The 13,608-nt window shown below is 42.6% G+C and overlaps 1 long non-coding RNA gene across 1 annotated transcript in view; it reads right to left on the bottom strand.

Annotated features, from left to right (window-relative positions):
• LOC132681310 (uncharacterized) overlaps nt 1-13,608 on the bottom strand; it is a 132,918-nt gene that overhangs the window by 45,914 nt on the left and 73,396 nt on the right. Inside the window, exon 4 of the long non-coding RNA XR_013554098.2 lies at nt 4,745-4,883. This is a non-coding gene — a long non-coding RNA (uncharacterized LOC132681310). The remainder of the gene's footprint in view (nt 1-4,744; nt 4,884-13,608) is intronic.

Below are 13,608 nucleotides of genomic sequence, written 5' to 3'. Positions count from 1 at the left end.
TTCCATACATTCCAGTGTTTCACCTCATTTTATGAAATGAGTCTTCCCATTTTTACTCACAGACTTCCCTCTGCCTAGGATATACACTTATGTCCACGAGGTTGGCTTGGGGAAGAATCAGAGACAGCTTCTTCACTGTACAATATCCCTTCTCTCATTGCACACCTAGGCTGTGGTAGGCTCTGTTCTGGGCACAGGGGCTAGGGTAGAAGTCAAAAAGGAAAAATCGCTTGTATCATGAAACTTCCTTCCTATTCAAGGAGGAGAAAGATGATAAATAAGCAAACAAAGCAATGAGAAAGATCATTTTCGATGGTAATAAACACCATAATGAAAGCTTTTAAAGGCTGGAGGAATACAAGAGAGACGGGGAGGGGTAGTAAGACAGGATGATCTAAGAACTCTAAGGAGGAAACGTTTAATTAGAGGCACAAACTATCATCCCCTTTTGGGATCTAAGATTGCTTAGTAAGGTCAAACTTCTGGTGTCTTGCTCTTCCTTCCTTCCTGAAGAATTCCTTTCCCAAAGAATCCTAATCCTTGTATACAGTATTTTGGCCATCCTGCCCTACCAATTTAATAGACAAACCCAGACACGTGCAGATTCCCCTTGGACAAAAGCTGTCATCTCTGTCACATCAGTGACAGCATCAATATTGTTACTTCCAGTATTACTGCAGGACTACACGTCTCCTTACCAGCTGCAACTAAAAAAAGAAACAGAGCCCAGGAAAGAGCAGGTGGGTGTGGGCTTCCAAAACCAAAGGAAGTAAAAGCACGTTTGATCAAGTATCTCAAGGGCAACAAGAAGGTGCCTTTTTTCTTTCTTTTTTGTTTCTTTTTCTTTCTTTTTTTCTTCCTTTTGGCATAACAACCAAGATCTATGCTTGCTAACAGGTGATAAGACTCTTTAAGGAGATCCAATGAGAAGATTAACTCTCACTGTGTCAAATCTGATTTTTTTTTTTTTAAGTATCTAAAGGCAATATAAAAGAAAAGCATAAAAGGGTATAAAAATGGTAAGCTGTCCCTGAAGTCACAACCACCTGTCATCCTCTCTCTCCCTCACACCCAGATCTTGGAGTTTCTACCTTCTCCTCCCCAGCAAAAGAAAGGCCAGGGAGAGACTAGCTGGGGTTTCTATCTATGATGAAGGAATTAGGATGTCTGAAGCATAAGAAGAGGGAGGACAAGGAGAGAAGGAGACTTCTGGAAGAAAGGAGGAAAGAGAAGGGTCTGACCTGAACACTCTATCAGCCAAAGGAACCCCCACATGAAAGCATGCCAAAGGTCTGCTCAAGGAGGCCCTTGCTGGTGTGAAGAACACAGAGATGAGTCATCTGAATGCAGGCTGTGGCCCCTCACGTTGCACCCTCACCCCACTAGAACTTCACATGCTGCATGTTCTATCATCGTAGACCTAGAGGAAGGAACTGAAAGAAATTTCCTCAGAGTTTATGTGCTTGTGTTAACTCACCAGAGAGGGAAGTAGACCACTCCCCACTGCACCCCACAGCCTCCATCCCAAAGGCAACCAAGATATCTTCAGGAACAGAGAGAACCCTTTGCAGCCATCACTGGCCCAGGGTCAAGCTAGTTTCCATGACCTTCCTCTTCCACCTCAGAAGAGATCCCCAGATTACCACCTCTCCCACCCCACTCAACTCCACCCCTTGTCACCCCTCCCCCAGCCCAAAATAGACTAGCAGCGGGTAACATGATTTTCATCTTTGTAATCACTGGCATCACAATCTCTTTTTTTCCTTTCTCTCCCCATTTTATGGATTCAGTATGATTATGGAATTTTCTTTTTGTTATCTTTTGTTTTCCTAAGAATTGGTCCACATTTTAAAAAAAAATTTTTTTTTAACGTTTATTTATTTTTGAGACAGAGAGAGACAGAACATGAACAGGGGAGGGGCAGAGAGAGAGGGAGGCACAGAATCCGAAACGGGCTCCAGGTTCTGAGCTGTCAGCACAGAGCCCGACGCAGGGCTCGAACTCACGGACTGTGAGATCATGACCTGAGCCGAAGTCGGACGCTTAACCGACTGAGCCACCCAGGCGCCCCCACATTTTTATTTTAGAGTCCATTCCTTTGAGTTCCTGCATTTCCAAAGTAACCAGATTCACATTACACTTAGCACTCCTGGTATCAAAATTAAACAACTACCCTGGGGGTGCCTGGGTGGCTCAGTTGGTTAAGCGTCCAACTTCACCTCAGGTCATGATCTCTCAGTCCATGAGTTCGAGCCCTGCGTCGGGCTCTGTGCTGACAGCTCAGAGCCTGGAGCCTGTTTTGGATTCTGTGTCTCCCTCTCTCTGACCCTCCCCTGTTCATGCTCTGTCTCTCCCTGTCTCAAAAATAAATAAAACGTTAAAAAAAATTTTTTTTAAAAAAAAAACAACTACCCTGGCTTCAAAAACAAGGTAGAATGATACATATCGACTCTTCTTTGCCTTTTTTTTATTTTTGAAGATTTTAAGTAATTTCTACACACAACGTGGGGCTTGAACTCACAACCTTGAGACCAAGAGTCACATGCTCAAGCAACTGAGCCAGCCCAGTGCCCCTCTTCTTTCCCTTTAATACTGCAGAAGACAGTAGAGCACAAAATAGAATCACACACCTTTTACAATGCAGTGTGTGAGGCATATTATTTTTATTAAAATCCAATTTGGGACATAGGAGAATAAGGAGAGTTTCAAAACTTAAGATATCTAAAATGTCTCACGGGGCACCTGGGTGTCTCAGTCGGTTAAGCGTCCCACTTAGGCTTAGGTCATGATCTCACGGTTCATGGCTTCATGAGCCCCCACATGGGGCTCTGTGCTGACAGCTCAGAGCCTGGAGCCTGCTTCAGATTCTGTATCTCCCTCTCTTTCTGCCCCCCCTCCCCTTGCTCACACGTGCATGCACTCTCTCTCTCTCTCTCTCTCTCTCTCTCTCTCTCTCTCTCAAAAATAAACACAAAAAAAATTTTTTTTTAATGTCCCAACACCGTCTTTCTCTTCCAACCAACCAGCAGTTGGCACATTCGATTTCAATGGCTTGGGAAGAAAAGAACAGAGAAAAGCAGGGGATCATTTTAACCCTGAAACTCGTGGCTTTTTAGGTCACTTCTGTAAAAAAAAAACTACTTAAATCAGCTAAAAGTCTAAAAACAGTTCATATTAACAAGGGAGAAGAATATAGGAAGCACCTGGAGAAAATTCCTCCACTCAGTGAGGAGAAATTTAAGCTACAGACAATTTACAGCGCTGGCAAACACCTGAGCTGAAACACAAGTTTTGAACCTCTAAACTCAAATCCTGTTCATCTTTCCACCGCACCACAAAGGCAGACCTGATTCCAGGGCAGGAACTCAGAGACGGTGCTGAGGAAAAATGGCCCCGTGTCATGCAAACCCTTATAGCAACAGCTCACCAGACAGCTAAGCAAAAATACTCTGCTCTCCAACATCTTTTTCTCCACCAGCCATCAGATCTTAAATGTTGTGGGGGAGACTGAGTGGCTCAGTCAGTTAAGCGTCCCACTCCAGCTCAGGTCATGATCTCATAGTTTGTGGGTTCGGGCCCAACATCGGGCTCTGTGCTTGGAGCCTGGGGCCTGCTTCAGATTCTGTGTCTCCCTCTACCTCTCCCCTGCTCGTCCGTGCTCTCTCTCTCTCTCAAAAATAACAGTAGAAAAAAGTATTTAAGAATTTTTTTTAATGTTTTTATTTATTTTTGAGACAGAGAGAGACAGAGCACGAGCAGGGGAGGAGCAGAGAGAGAGGGAGACACAGAATCTGAACCAGGCTCCAGGTTCCGAGCTGTCAGCACAGAGCCTGACACAGGGCTCAAACTCAGGGACTGTGAGATCATGACCTGAGCTGAAGTCGGACGCTCAACCGACTGAGCCACCCAGGCACCCCTGAAAAAAGTACTTTTAAAAAGATCTTAAAAGTGGTAAAAAGCCAGTTCTTCCCCCAATATTAAATCATAAAATCCAGAGACTTAAAAGAAGAGCTATTCACCACCCCCACCAATCTCCCTGCCAATCCAAATTTTGTTCTTTCTTCAACCTCCTTCTCTTACCACCCCTGATTTATATCACTCCAACCTTAATAGGATTTCTAATTGTACCTGTTCAGCATATTCCAGTCCTGACCGAAACAGAGTTCCTGCCTAGAAAAAAGTCAAATAATGTGGCCAAGCCACAGTTGATCCTGCTTCCTAGAAATGCCTGCTCCCCACCCACCCCCACCAAAAAAAAAAAAAAAAAAAAAGGGAAAGAAAGAAATGCCAACTCCCCAGCCTTGGGCTTCCATAGCCTCTGAGGGCCTGCAAGGCATCAGGGGTACACAGAGCGAAGCAGCAGGAGTAAACCCCAAAAGTCCTCCGATGAGGTCACGGCTAGGCTTTGGGACGGCTACCACAAACTTTCCCACTCGAATCTCAGTGGACGCACTCAGGATGCCAGAGCTGCCTTTACTTTTAGTATTTCTAAAACCCCGCTGAGGCCCCAAATAGCAACAATTAACAACCCAATCCAAACCGATAGCAAGCATGAACCTCAAACGCACGCAGACCAGCCAGAGGCATTCTGTAACAGTCGTTTGTTCGCTTAGGGACTCACTGTGTATACTTCCTTGGCATCCCCAAACTAGCCCCTACATTTGTAGATGTAATGTGACTTTTAGAGAGAGATCTTTCCCCTCCCTCACAAAACGTCAGGCACCTTCTGGACAAAATTACCCACCTTCTGATTAGCTCTAAAAGGCCAGATTTGATGCGGTGAAAAGACAGTCTATCAGCCTGAAGGGGATCTTCTTGGGAGATCTCCCAGTGTAGTGGGTCTTTCTGACTGAAGAGAATTCAAACGTCCCCTCACTCCAGGCCTGCAAAGTTTAAAAGGCAAGATGTAACACGCATGGGCGAGGCAGGGCTATGGTGCTCAGCTGTCTCCAGCATCACGTCTGGTTCAAGCCTGCACACCTGCTGTCTGACCTACACAGAAGCGGGCGGGACAGGATTGCAAAGCACACACACCCGTGTGCCGGGCGCTGCCGGAGAACCTGCTTCCTCAGGGTGAGAGTCACAGTACTTCAGCCAGACAATATCACTCACCCCTGTGGCCGAGGTGTACCTGTCATGCTGCCATGGTGCCCTCCGGGGAAGCTGAAGCTGAGGGGATTTTGGAAGTACTCCCTGCTCAAGCAGGGGCTCCACCCTTATCCCCGTGTGGTGCTGGCTCCCTTTTTCTCCACCAGCAGGGCGCTGCTATTCCCTGCCTTCTTCTCTGCCTCCCACCCCATCACTACGCGCAACAGGTGCAGCAGGAACGAAAGTTTGTTTCTGCTCCTTCCTCTAGGATACTGTCCCAAAACTGGAGTTGCTAAAAAAAGGTATTTTAAAGATTTGGGGTACATACTGCTAAGTTGTCCTTAGTATAGACACACATTCACCTTCCTGCCTCTCTTGCCTTTGGAGAACCCCTTCCCATTCCATAGTAACCCAGCCCAAAACATGTGGCTCAGCTGATCCAGCTCCCTGGCTCCAGAGCTCAGATGGTGACCTTGCCTGGCCAGTAAGAGGACCCCATCCCTTGACCCAGGAAGTGGTTCAGGAATGGACACATAACCCAAGCCAGGCTAACTGGAGATTCCCCGGGACTTGTGCCGGAGATCCTTTAAAAAGAGATGCTCACTCACCCACAAATCTAAGACAGAAAGTAGCCTAGCATAGCCGTTGCCTAGGACTGAGGTGTTGACACAGGAAGGGAAGGGGAATGAAGAATACTAATTGGTATGAGCTTTCTTTTGCAGTGATGGAAATGCTCTAAACTTGAACGTGGTGATGGTGCACATCTCTGTGAATATATTTTAAATCCATGAACTGTGTGCTTGAAATAGGTGCATTGGAATAGTATATGAGTATCTCCATAAAGCTGTTATTTTACAAGGAGAGAGAAATGCTGACTCTCACCCTCTCCCTTTCTCTAGAACTGCAAGCAGCAAGACTCTGTAAAGTTGGGTCAGCAGCAGCCATCTCTTCGCCTTGTAGAGAGAACCTGCCTGACAATACAGCCGTGTGGAGGCAAGCAAATGAAAGAGACAGTGACAAGACAGAGACACCAGACCCAACTTTGCATAAAGCCATTCCCATTCCTTGAACTTCTTGATGCATAAGCCCAAAAATATCCTTCTTTTGTTTCAACTGGTTTAAGTTTAATTTCTGTCACAACCGACAAAGTCCTGCTGTAGCCTTCCTGAAAGGATGCCCAAATGCGTTCCTCACCAGCTGTGAATGAGTGTCCAGCCCCCCAAGCCTCCTACACAAGAATTATTTTTAATAGCTTTGATCATAGATAGGCCAAAAAAATTACAAATCTTAGATTCCTACCAAGGTCATACATCAGTATCGACCCTTATTTTTTCCTTCATAAAATTGTCTATTTTTGCGTGAACTATGTATAGGATAATGTCAGTAAACCTTTCATCTATGACTATTTTTCCTAGTTATCACTTGACCTTTTGATTTTTAGGATACATTTTATATGCAGAAGTATTTTTATGAACAAAACCTATTCAATTTTCCCTTGTAATGCTATTGTTTTTATTTTTAGAAGGTCTCCATCTAAAATTAAAGCAATATTCTCATGGCTTCATTTTTTAATTGAACACCCTGATCCACCTGGTATTTCAGATTATAAGGAGAGCTTAGCATGTTATTTTTACCCAAACTAGTGCTCTAATCGTCCCAGTATTCATTAAGTAATTCTTTTTTTTTTCCAACTTATTTATGATGGCTACTTACATCAGATATTAGATTCATTCACATAGTAGAGTTTCTTTCTTGACTGTGCATGTGGTTATGTTGAACTGAGCACCAATCTTGAGCAATTGCTCTGCTAGTTTACCTACTATAACCTTGTATTACAGTTTTGGGGTATTTTTTATTGTAGTAAAATAGGCATAACATCATGAAACTTAGCATTTTAACCACCTTTAAGCGTATATTTCGGTGGCATTAAATACATATACAATATTGTACAACCATCACCACCATCCATCTCCGGAACTTTTTCATCTTCCCAAAATGAAACTCTGTACCCATTAAACACTGACACCCTACTCCTTCTCCCTCAAGCCCCTGGAAACCACTATACTACTTTCTGCTTCTGTTCATTTGACTATTCTAGATACCTCACATAAGTGGAATCATACAATATTTGTCCTTGGATGTCTAGCTGATTTCACTTGGCATAATGTCTTCCGGGCTCATCCATATTGTGGCATGTATCAGAATTTCATTCCTTTTCAAGGCTGAATAATCTTTCATTGGATGGACATACCACATTTTGTTTGTCCATTCATCTATTGATGGGCATTTGGGTTGTTTCCACTTTTTAGACATTGTGAATAATGTTGCTGGAACGCTGGTGTACAAATATCTGTTTGAATCCCTACTTTCAATTATTTTGTGTACGTACCCAGGAGTGGACTTGCTGGATCCAATGGTAATTCTATGTTTAATTTTTGAGGAACTGTCATACTGTTTTCCACAGCAACCGCACCATCTGACCTTCCCACCAGGAAAGCACACTGGTTCTAATCCCTGTACATCCACACCAACACTTGTTGCTTTCTGTTTTGGTAATAGACATCCTAATGGCTGTGAAGTAGTGTAATACATTTTAATACATGATAGTACAAGTGTTCTCTCATTATGATGCTTTGTCAAAGACATTTTGGCCATTCTCTATTTTTTTTTTCTCCCAGAAGAATTATTTTTAAGTCCCCCAAAGATCTTATATGAAAAATAATTAGGATTCTCCTGAACTTACTTTGAAAAAAATCACATAATTCATATCTTTAAGACGTTGAACCCCACCACCTACAAAGAAATGAAATATTTTTCTATTCCCCTTAGGAACGTTTGAGCTTTCTTCATATTAGACCCAAGCATTTCTTGTTAAGATTATCACTAGGTACTTCATATTTTTATGATGTTGTGAATGGAACAATTGGCCTCTTTTTAGAAAACAACTTTTTTTTTTTAATTTTTTTTTTAACGTTTATTTATTTTTGAGACAGAGAGAGACAGAGCATGAACGGGGGAGGGTCAGAGAGAGGGAGACGCAGAATCTGAAACAGGCTTCAGGCTCTGAGCTGTCAGCACAGAGCCCGACGCGGGGCTCAAACTCACGGACCGCGAGATCATGACCTGAGCCGAAGTCGGCCACTTAACCGACTGAGGCACCCAGGCGCCCCTAGAAAACAACTTTTAAAAGAAGAAACCCCATAATCAACAATCACACTCATTTATGAGACACCCGCTATTTGAAGATCAGTGATAAAGGTCAACAGTGCCTGTCTTCGCCATGGAAATTTGCCGAAACAAAAAAGAAAGCATCGGTTAAAACTTCATTGGATTGCCTCTTTTAAAGGCCCAGAGCATCACTCCTGAGGAGGCAAGTAAATCACACCTAAGGAGGCAAGTACAATTGTGGGTAATTTAATGTTTAATCAATGTGTGTTATAGCTACCATTAATTTTAGGTCAAATTTATGATACACGAGTTTTCTTGTGTCCTACGTGTACCTTGCATTACACTGGCCCTTCTTTGTGGATTTATACCCATTTTATTACTTCATTAATTCACCATTTAAATTATTACTGAAGTTTACACCTGTATTTCTCCTCTACAATATATTTACGTATCTGTGATTTATTTACTATCAACCCTTCAGTCAGAAAAACAATCTGTAATTTTACTATAGCTCCTAGGAGGAAATATGATTCACTTTATAACAATTTACTTTAAGACATTCCACTCTCTACTATGCAGTTTCTGGGCTCATTGCATAGGAAAGCTTTCACTGACAAAATTCTTCCCTTGCTGGGGGAAAAATGTCAACCCTATTCTCAGTGCTGAGTGCAGAGTGGCTATATAATAATACACATCAAAAATACATGGTTTATTTATGAAAAACTATATGCCAACAAATTGGACAACCTGGAAGAAACGGATAAATTCCTAGGAACATATGAACTACCAAAACTGAAACAGGAAGAAATAGAAAACTTGAACAGACCGATAACCAGCAAAGAAATTGAATCAGTAATAAAAAAAATAAAAAAAATAAAAAAAAAAAAAAAGAATCCCCCAACAAACAAAAGAAAAAAGTACTTGGTTTATGAAATTGAATATATACAGCCTAGTCCTCTGGAAATGTATGAAAGTTTTCCTGTCCTCTTCCAAAACTGGCCTAAGAATGTCAAGAAAGAACAAAGATACCACCTCATGCAACTTCCTCCCTGACATTTGTCCCCCTTGACAGGGGAAGAATTCTGTCACTAGAGGGAAACTGTCGACAGCAATCTGAGTCCTGATGAGGTTACACATCAACCCCATGTGCCTCCATCTCACCTTAACCCTCACCGCATTAAGATCCGTGAAAAGCATGCGAGTTGTGGCTTCTCTGTTTTTTAAGATTCATACTTTTGGCCAAGAAAGAGAAACAAAGGGGTATTTTTGTACTAAGGGAAACAAAAAAAGGAAACAGAAACCCATTGAGGTGAACAGTGGACCTCAAGCAAGTCATTATAAACCCTCTGGCTGATGCCATCTATTTTAATAAACTTGTCATCCTCCCCCACCAGTAACTCCACTCTCATTCCAACCCTTCATTTATGCACACAAATAGGTGCAATAATATAAACGACTCAAAGTTGGACACAAAAATGACATCACTACTGTAGGCAATGCTTTGCTTTTTTTTTTTTTTTTTTTTCCCATACTGCTACTGGGTCTCTTCTGATTATTAAAGTTCCCACCTTCAGAAGCAAGCTGATTACATTTGGGACATACGTTTCAATTTTGGACGCTGGAATACGACATATTTTACTTTTCAGATATAACAGTAACATTATTTATTGCTCTAAGGGAGCAAATAGTATCACTTATTACTGATTAGGAAAAGGAAAAAAAAAGATCCAAGCCAACCATTAACTTGCTTTTAGTGTTCAACCCTTTATAAAAATAGCTACCAAACAATATCTATTTTTTGGCTGTGGGGTTGGAAGGGCAATCTCAAACTAATGACTACTGAGTGGAAGAAACCAGAGAGGAAAGTCATATGAAAGATTCAAACCCATCTCCTCAATTTCCAACAATTCTAGTTAACAGAAAAATCTTGTGTGTCCACTAAATTGTTTCCATGCTCTGTTCTTGCAACTCAATCTAACTGGAGAGTATTTTCATGAAATAATCTTGGTACTGTGTAATTTGATTTGTCTAAAAGCATAAACTAAATACTAAAAAGAACCTTAACTTGAAATATAAAAGAGAATGGCTGTTGTATAGAGACAAGCAAACAACATAAATAAAGCTTAAGGCTTAGGATCACCCATGAGCTATAACCATTTTTAAGTCAACATCTGTTTTCATAAAAATTTTATACACCTAAGGCCTCTGAATAACTTCCACCATCTCTGTATCAGTCAGAATAAGCTAAATTCTGCTATGATAACAAATAATCCTAAAATCTCAGTGGCTGACAAAAATATGTTAATTTCTTGCTTATACCATATACCCATCACAGATCAGCCTCAGCTCTGTTCTACACGGCCTTCGTTCTGGGCTCCAGGTCGATGGAGTAACTTGCATTTGAAACATTGTTGTTGGGGAAGAGGGTATCAAAGAGAAGAAAGGGTATCGTGAAGCAGAAACTGACTTTTAAAGCTTCTGCCCCAAAGTGACGTATGTCACTTTGGCTCACATTTCACTGGCCAAAGCAAGTCACAAAAGTCACCTGAGTTAAAGAGGGCAAGGTTATGTAATCGTCCTCCCACAGCCTCTTAGCTGGCCTTCTTACCTCTAATCTACTTCCTGTCAAAGTCATCCCCTCTGCATTACTCCCTGCGGTGCCTGTCCAAACCTGACCATGTTCCTCCACCACCCAGAAATCTCTACAATGGAGCTTTCCCCTATTTGTATACGAAATGTTACTAGAGTGTGTGCCAATGGACCAACGGAATAGGAGAGTTCCAGAATAAATGTGGTGGCTTTTCCAGAATGCTAATGTTACTTGAAGATTTAGAAATAGATATACTTTTTAAATTCTTCTAAATGTTTTATTTATTTTTGAGAAAGAGTGTGAGCGGGGAGGGGCAGGGGGGTGGAAGGGGGGGCCTGGACAGAAGATCCAAAAGGAGCCCTGTGCTGACAGCAGCGAGCCAGATGTAGGGCTGGAACTCACAAACTGTGAGCTCATGACCTGAACCGAAGTCAGATGCGCTCAACCAACTGAGCCACCCAGGGACCCGAGAAAGATACATACTTTTTTAAAATAAAATAAACCTGGATCTCTTTAGCAAGAATCTCTAAAGAAAGTTGGTGTTCGAATCGGGTCTCACTGGGCTATCCACATCTCCTGGTGTTATCAGTGCAGCAGCCTTGTTTACTCTCAAGGGCGCTTTAATGAAAGAGGTTGAGAAACACAGGGCTTTCATTATCTGGCACTTCCTACCTCTCTAGAGCACCACTGTCCATTACGGTAAACAATAACCACATGTGGGTATTGAGCACTTGAATTGTGGCTAATGTGACTGAGGAACGGAATGTTTAATTGTATTTATCTTCATTAAATTTAAATACCCACATGTGGCTAATGGCTACTGTATTAGACAGCACTGACAGAAAACATTCCCAGCTTTGGTAGGCAGAGTAATGGCCTTGCAAAGATGCCCATGTCCTAATCCCCAGGTCATGTGAATATGTTATGTGGCAAAGGGGAATGAAGGAAACAGACAGAATTGAGTTTGCTAAACAGTTGACCTTAAAATAGGGATATTATCCTGGATTATCTGTATGGGCACATTGCAACCACAAAGGTCCTTAAATGTGGAAGAGGAAGGCAGAAGAGTCAGGGTCAGCATGATGTGATGTGAGAAAAATTCAACTAGTGACCATTGGCTTTGAGGATGGAGGAAAAGACCACAAGCCAAGGAAGGCAGGCAGCCTTGTGAAGCTGGAAAAGGCAAGAACATCGATTTGCCTCCAGACCCTCCAAAATGAAGAGAGCCCTGCCAACTCATTTATTCTAGCCCAAAGAGATCCACTTTGGACTTCCGACCACCAGAATTGTAAAATAGTAAGTTTGTGTTGTTTTAAGTCATTACGTTTGTGTTGATTTGTTACAGCGGCAGTAGAAAACCAGTATACCATTGTTGCAGAAACTTCTTTTAGATAGGGCCATTCTGGAATCATCTCTCCCTACCCTCAAAGCAGTTAATGACACAGCAGCAACTGTAAATTATCTGTCCGTCTCCATACCCAGCACATGGTCTCATGATGTTCCATCTGCCTAGAACCCCTTTCTTCTACCCCTTCTCCACAGATAACTCCTATTCGTGTTTTAAGACTTAATCCAGGTGCCAGCTTTTTAAGAAAATCTTTCATTATACCTCTGGCTGAGGGTCTGGTTCTATAGTCTCTTGAAATCCATGCAGAGCTCTGTAATAGGTATGAATTTCAGCCAAATCAAGTATTAACAATATCTGTATCTTCATTTTGCCTCTGTCAAGTTAAACCTAGCCCTGAGCATGCATCCTAATGGGCTGGCAGAAAACTCAGTCTGTTATTTCCAGGGTTTGCCCTCTGGTCCCCTCTGGTCATGCATATCTCTTCATACAGGTAGGTGAGTGACCGGTGAGATGCCACTGCCTAGTCCTCATGGAATCTCTTCCGTGCCACACCTGGGGTCCAGACTGGGTGGACACCCTGGTGCTGGATCCAAGATCCAACTATCTCTGTGGTTGCACGGCTCAGCCCCACCTCTGAGACAGGCTGTCCTCCCCAGGGACCTGCCTCCAAGCTCTGCTGCCTGCTTTCCAGGACCCACTAACCTCCTCCCATCTTCCCCTAAGACTTCTGTATCCACCACTCGTCTCCAGGACTCCTAATTTAGAGTTTTATGAAAAAACAGGCAGGAAGGGGAGTGACTTAAGAACCTTCCTCGAAACAAAAGAGGAGACAAGAAGGGTGCAGCCTCCTGTTTGAAAGGAGAGAGCAGGGGGAAAATAGAAAGGAAACATTTAAGTCTCAATAAATACCTTGCCATATCACCTTTCTAAATAGCATTTAAAGCATTAAATTGAAAATACAGCCAAGCAAGAATCACACAGCCAACGTCAGCACCAGCATATCAACAGTCCTGCCTGGGGACTCGCTCCATTTTGTCATTTCATCGAAACACCAGTTTCATGAGGCAAGTATTGTTTTGCTCATTCTATAAATGAGGCCACTGAGATGCTGAGAGTTTGGGTAAATTTTCCCAAAGTCACATGGTTATAAAGTGACAGCGTAGAGCTTCAAACCCAGACCAAAAGCTTCACACCACCCTGGCCCTGAGTCTCCAGGACAGAGTCGTGCTGGATCAATGAGACCAGGCACACGGACCCACATCGGCAAGCCCCCAGGGACTCCCGCTACAATTTTTCTCTGGGTCTAAGTCCAGAACCAACACACCCTTTCCTTGTTTTCCCTTACTACAACTGAGAGAAGCAGTTGGGTTCAAGCAGCATTTATTTAAAAACCTAGAGCTAGGGAAAATGAGTA

The sequence above is a fragment of the Panthera onca genome, chromosome A1, assembly GCF_046562875.1.
Source record: "Panthera onca isolate mPanOnc1 chromosome A1, mPanOnc1 haplotype 2, whole genome shotgun sequence".
Lineage (NCBI taxonomy): Eukaryota > Metazoa > Chordata > Mammalia > Carnivora > Felidae > Panthera > Panthera onca.
This window is presented reverse-complemented; position numbering and strand designations above follow the sequence as displayed.